Source organism: Papio anubis, chromosome 7, assembly GCF_008728515.1.
Source record: "Papio anubis isolate 15944 chromosome 7, Panubis1.0, whole genome shotgun sequence".
In the NCBI taxonomy this organism is placed as follows: domain Eukaryota; kingdom Metazoa; phylum Chordata; class Mammalia; order Primates; family Cercopithecidae; genus Papio; species Papio anubis.
In genome coordinates, this window is record NC_044982.1 from 88233400 (window position 1) to 88240532 (window position 7133).

The window sequence follows — 7133 nt, forward strand, 5'->3', positions numbered from 1 at the left end:
TCTGAATAGACCAATAACAGACTCTGAAATTGAGGAAATAATTAATAGCCTACCAACCAAAAAAAGTCCAGGACCAGACGGATTCACAGCCGAATTCTATCAGAGGTACAAAGAGGAGATGGTACCATTCCTTCTGAAACTATTCCAATCAATAGAAAAAGAGGGAATCCCTCCTAACTCATTTTATGAGGACAGCATCATCCTGATGTCAAAGCCTGGCAGAGACACAACAAAAAAAGAGAATTTTAGACCAATATCCCTGATGAACATTGATGCAAAAATCCTCAATAAAATGCTGGCAAACCGAATCCAGCAGCACATCAAAAAGCTTATTCACCATGATCAAATGGGCTTCATCCCTGGGATGCGAGGTTGGTTCAACATATGCAAATCAATAAACGTAATCCATCACTGTTTATGAACCAATGACAAAAGCCACATGATTATCTCCATAGATGCAGAAAAGGCCTTTGACAAAATTCAACAGCACTTCGTGCTAAAAACTCTCAATAAACTAGGTGTTGATGGAACGTATCTCAAAATAATAAGAGCTATTTATGATAAACCCATAGCCAATATCATACTGAATGGGCAAAAACTGGAAGCATTCCCTTTGAAAACTGGCACAAGACAAGGATGCCCTCTCTCACCACTCCTATTCAACATAGTGTCGGAACTTCTGGCCAGGGCAATCAGGCAAGAGAAAGAAATAAAGGGTATTCAATTAGGAAAAGAGGAAGTCAAATTGTCCCTGTTTGCAGATGATATGATTGTATATTTAGAAAACCCAATCATTTCAGCCTAAAATCTCCTTAAGCTGATAAGCAACTTCGGCAAAGTCTCAGGATACAAAATCAATGTGCAAAAATCACAAGCATTCCTATGCACAAATAACAGACAGAGAGCCAAATCATGAGTGAACTCCCATTCACAATTGCTACAAAGAGAATAAAATACCTAGGAATCCAACTCACAAGGGATGTGAAGTACCTCTTCAAGGAGAACTACAAACTACTGCTCAATGAAATAAAAGAGGACACAAACAAATGGAAGAACATTCCATGCTCATGGATAGGAAGAATCAATATCGTGAAAATGGCCATATTGCCCAAGATAATTTATAGATTCAATGCCATCCCCATCAAGCTACTAATGACTGTCTTCACAGAGTTAGAAAAAACTACTTTAAACTTCATATGGAACCAAAAAGGAGCCTGCATTTCCAAGACAATCCTAAGCAAAAAGAACAAAGCTGGAGGCATCACACTACCTGACTTCAAACTATACTACAAGGCTACAGTAACCCAAACAGCATGATACTGGTACCAAAACAGAGATATAGATCAATGGAACAGAACAGAGGCCTCAGAAATAACACCACGCATCTACAACCTTTAACAAACCTCATAAAAACAAGAAATGGGGAAAGGATTCTCTATTTAATAAATGGTGCCGGGAAAACTGGCTAGCTATATGTAGAAAGCTGAAACTAGATCTCTTCCTTACACCTTACACAAAAATTAATTCAAGATGGATTAAAGACTTAAATGTTAGACCTAAAACCATAAAAACCCCAGAAGAAAACCTAGGCAATGCCATTCAGGACATAGGCATGGGCAAGGACTTCATGACTAAAACACCAAAAGCAATGGCAACAAAAGCCAAAATAGACAAATGGGATCTAATTAAACTTCTGCATAGCAAAAGAAACTATCATCCGAGTGAACGGGCAATTCTGAGTGAATGGGAGAAAATTTTTGCAATCTACCCATCTGACAAAGGGCTAATATCCAGACTCTACAAGGAACTTAAACAAATTTACAAGAAAAAATCAAACAACTCCATCAAAAAGTGGGCAAAGGATATGAACAGACACTTCTCAAAAGAACACATTTATGCAGCCAACAGACAGATGAAAAAATGCTCATTATCACTGGTCACCAGAGAAATGCAAATCATAACCACAACGAGACACCATCTCACAGCAGTTAGAATGGTGATCGTTAAAAAGGCAGGAAACAATAGGTGCTGGAGGGGATGTGGAGGAATAGGAATGTTTTTACACTGTTGGTGGGAGTGTAAACTAGTTCAACCACTGTGGAAGACAGTGTGGTGATTCCTCAAGAATCTAGAACTAGAAATACCATTTGACCCAGTGATCCCATTACTGGGTATATACCCAAAGGATTAGAAAATCATGCTACTATAAAGACATATGCACACATACACATGTTTATTGCAGCACCATTCACAATAGCAAAGACTTGGAGCCAACCCAAATGTCCCTCAGTGATAGACTGGATTAAGAAAATGTGGCATATATACACCAAGGAATACTATGCAGCCATAAAAAAGGATGAGTTCATGTCCTTTGCAGGGACATGGATGAAGCTGGAAACCGTCATTCTGAGTAAACTATCACAAGGACAGAAAAGCAAACACCGCATGTTCTCACTCATAGGTGGGAACTGAACAATGAGAACACTTGGCCACACGATGGGGAACGTCACACATCAGGGCCTGTTGTGGGGTGGGGGGCAGGGGGAGGGATAGCATTAGGAGAAATACCTAATGTAAATGACTAGTTAATGGGTACAGCACACCAACATGGCACATGGATACCTATGCAACAAACCTGCACATTCTGCACATGTACCCTAGAACTTAAAGTCTAAAAAAACAATTTCACATACCAAAAAATGGATTCAAAACTTCATCTCAGTCTGAAATAAAAGTAAGCCTCAAGGCCTAATTAAAAAGAAAAAAAAAGGCCAGATGTGGTGGCTCACGCCTGTAATCCCAGCACTTTGGGAGGCCGAGGCAGGTGGATCACGAGGTCAGGAGATCGAGACCACGGTGAAACTCCGTCTCTACTAAAAATACAAAAAAATTAGCCGGGCGTGGTGGCGGGCGCCTGTAGTCCCAGCTACTCAGGAGGCTGAGGCAGGAGAATGGCGTGAACCCGGGAGGTGGAGCTTGCAGTGAGCCGAGATTGCGCCACTGCACTCCAGCCTGGGCGACAGAGCAAGACTCCATCTCAAAAAAAAAATAAAAGAAAATTTATATATATATATATATATGAAGAAAAGGAAACACTTGAACACTGTTGGTAAATTAGTACAGTCATTATGGAAAACTCTATGGAGGTTCCTCAAAAACATAAAAATAGAACTACCATAGATCCAGCAATCTCACTGTTGGTGATTTAGCCAAAAGATTTGAGATCAGTATGTGAAAGAGGTATCTGCACTCCCATGTTCACTATGGCGTTATTCACAATAGCCAAGATATAGAATCAACCTAAGCGTCCATCAACAGATGAACAGATAAAGGAAATGTGGTACATATACACAATGTAGTACTATTAGCTTTAAAAAGACAGAAATTCTGCCATTTGCAGCCACATGGATGGAACTGAAGAACATTATGCTAAGTGAAATAAGCCAGGCACAGAAGGACAAATACCACATGTTCTCACTTATATGTGGAATCAAAAATAAGCAGATGGCTGGGCATGATGGCTGATGCCTGTAATCTCAGTACTTTGGGAGGCTGAGATGGGAGGATCGCTGGAGAGTTAGAGACCATCCCTGGCAACACAGTGATATCCACATCTCTACAAAAGATTAAAAAAAAAAAAAAATAGCTGGGTGGGGTGGCACAGGCCTATGGTCCCAGCTACTGTGGAGGCTAAGCCGGGAGGATTGCTTGAGCCTGAAAGGTCGAAACTGTAGTGAGCCAGGGTCACGCCACTGCACTCCAGCCTGGGTGACAGAGTGAGACCTTATCTCAAAAAAAAAAAAAAAAAAAAAAAAAAAAAAAAGCGGGGGGAAAGGAGAGGGCAAGGAGGCAGGGAAGGGAGCAGAGAATAGAATGGCAGTTACCAGAGCCAGGGGTTGGGGAAAATTGGAAGACAATGGTCAAAGCGTACAGGGCCTCAATTAAAAAGGAGGAGAAATTTCGTTTTCCTTGGAGATATAGTGCACATCATAATAAAATTATAAATAATAATGTATTGTACATTTTAACAATGCTGAGAGAGTAAACTTCGTTCTCACCCAAAAAAACAAAAACTTTTGAGGTGATATGTTAATTAGCTTGATTTAATTTTTTCACATTGTATTCATAAATGAAAACAACACTTTGTGCTCCAGAAACACATACAACTATAATTTATCAATCTACAATTAAAAAAAGAAAAGTCCAGAAAGGGGTTCCCTAAGTGGGATGTGGAGATGAAAAGTGCAACCTGTGCTTTTCTGAGGGGGCACATTTGGGCCAGTCTCATGCATATGAGGCTCCCACCCACACAGAGCTGCCTTTCCAACCCCAAACTCAACAGCAGCCCCCAGACTGTCCCCTGCTCTGTCTCCCACCCTCTAATGAGGCTGTGGTTGTCCTGCCCTCTGCCGGATGGTCGGCGTTCACACACTATATTTCCTGGTTTACATTTTACCCTCTTTTTAACATTTCTGAATCGATGATGCCTTTTACAATCAACACCTATATTAAGATGGTGGCATTTTTCCCTTCTGAAAATCTGTTACTACCCTGATGGCACATCTTACAATAACGGCACAATCTAGAGCCTGAGACTCCAGAATATTCGGTAATCCCCGTGCCCAGCAGATCATGCTGGAGCGAATGTGACTCATTAAAACACACACGCATGAAAACAGGACACGAGCTTTTTTTCCTTTTCGTAAATACTGCTGTCTCCAACTGGTCTCCCCCTTTTGCAAATGTGCACAAATAACCGCTAATAAACAAATTCCAAGCTCTATTGGGTAATTCCTCTTAAAAAGGAAAAAAAATGGGGGAGTCTTGGGTTAGAGTCACGAGTATTTTGGGTTAGAGTCACAGGAATTAGAGTCACGAGTATTTTAGGGAGTGCTTTTTGCCTCCGTTTGTAGCAGTATGGATTTTGCAGTGGGGTGGGGGAAACGACCCCAGCAAAGCAAAGGCTGGGCGATTTGGCTGGACGCAGCTTGCTTAACTTGCTGACTGGCATTTGCCAGTGCCTGTTGACACCCATCATCTGGGTCCTCTTCACAGGAGCCCTGTGCCCACTGTCCAGGTGTGGGAACTGAGACTCTGGGAGTGAGGTGGCTTACACATCACCACGCAGCACAGAGGTGCACAGTCAGGACCTGAACGATTCCCAGAGAGAGGCACGGCGCCCAGGGTGCTTTAACCCAAGATGCAAATGAGCTTTCCTTAAGTTCTCCCCAGTAGCCCCTAAGGGCAGAGTTCACCTCCCTGCTACACAGCGCTGCCATTTCCATGTTGAAGAGGAATCGCTGGGTGGAGGTTAGTTCATGAAACGTTTGTTTCTATCTGTACTCCCAAAGCTGCGCTGGAAATGGCCCCTTTAACAACAGAGCCATTGGCAGGGCCCGCCCCTTTCTGGTGACTTCCAGATATTAAAACAGTGTGGTCACCTCCTGCCATGCTCACCTGGCAGCTCTCAGGAAGTCTTGCAGGGGCGGGGGGACTTACTTTCCAATACCTCAAGCCTTTCCATTGCGGGTATGGGCCTTAGTGCCAGAGCCCAGCCTGGGGCTCTGGGGAAAGGGTCCTGAACAGCTGATGTATTAACAGGGCTGGGGTGAGGTAGCCCGGGAGCAGAGCCCATGGCTTCCCAGGTAATAGTGTAAACATTCCAATTCTCCCCATCTCCTCTTCTCTCCCTGTGACTTCCACATATACCCAGTGCTCCCAGCACTGCGTCCCTGTGATTCACAGCCTCCTGCCACTTCAATGAGCATGCTTTGAAAAGTGAGCCCTTATCCTTCCGGTCTTAATCGAGTGTCCTATGACCATGTGGAGGTTGACTGCACCAAGCAGGCCATGGCTATGTGGAGCCAAATATGGTGACTCTGATGGTGGAATTGTGTTCCCAACTAAAATTCATGTGTTGAATTCTAACCCTGAGCGCTGCAGACTGTAATTTACTAGGAAATAGGGTCTTTGCAGGCTGTACCAAGTTAAGATGAGGTCATTAGGGAGGGCCCTAATCTAATGAGACTGGCGTCCTTATAAAAAGGAGAGACGTGGACACAGAGAGACACGCATGGGGAGATTGTCACATGGACATGAAGGCACAGACCAGGATGAGTTTGCAACTAGCCAAGGGACACCAAAGATCTCCAGAAAACCCCCGAAGCTAGAGAGAGGCCTGGAGCAGAGTTTTCCTCCCAGCCCTCAGTAGGAACCCACCCTGCCAGCACCTTGATTTTTTACTTTCAGCCTCCGGAACTGAGAGGACGACACATTTCTGCTGCTTAAGTCCCCAGGCTGTGGCATTCTGAAATAGCCCTCGCAAACTAATACAGCGACCAAAGACCCTGGAATCTCCAGGAAAGTTACAATTCCAAGTGTCTAAACCTCAGTCCTCATAAGCTGTCAAAATGTCCCAGAAATTCACATTTAAGCTACAAAATACCCTCTCCCAATCTGCCTCCGAAACCCCCAAACAGCATAAAACCTCATTGAGAGATCTAAGTCTTGATTCAGGATTCAGAAAATGAGGCCTTCAAACAAGTAGATCCGTCTACAAAAGCCTGCCTCATTCACGACTCACTTTACCCAGGGGGAAGTAACCAGGTTTTCTCTCGCTCTCCAGACTCCAGTAATGGTGGTGGGGGCTGGACCCACCCTCGGAAGGCAGGCAAATTCCTGCCAGGAGTCAGCCGAGCTGTCTCTCGCAGAAAGCTCCAAGCCCTGCAGGAGTGAGCTGGGTGCTGCTCCCATGCTGGGAGTGCTGTCCATCCCTTGGTGCCCTAGGAGCTGCCCCTGGGAGGACAGCCCCATTTGAAGCCCACGTGCAGGCAAAACTCCTTCAGATCTGGGCATGGGCTTCCAATCGTTGCCACATCACTCCCTGTCTGAGCTTGAACATATCTCGAGCTTGCTCGTTGTTATTGGGTCACAGTAACTAGATTTTCTTGGGGGGCAGGGAGCGGGGATGGGTGGGAAGATACATCCAGAAAATGAAATGAAATGAAATGCTGCCTCTTATTCACCAAGAAGTTTTTCAAGCCAGAAGACCATGGTGTTTTTTGTTGATTGGTATTGCTTGACTTAGATTCAGAAGCTGGGCTCTCCTACAGTTACCCAGCCCTTCACTGGAC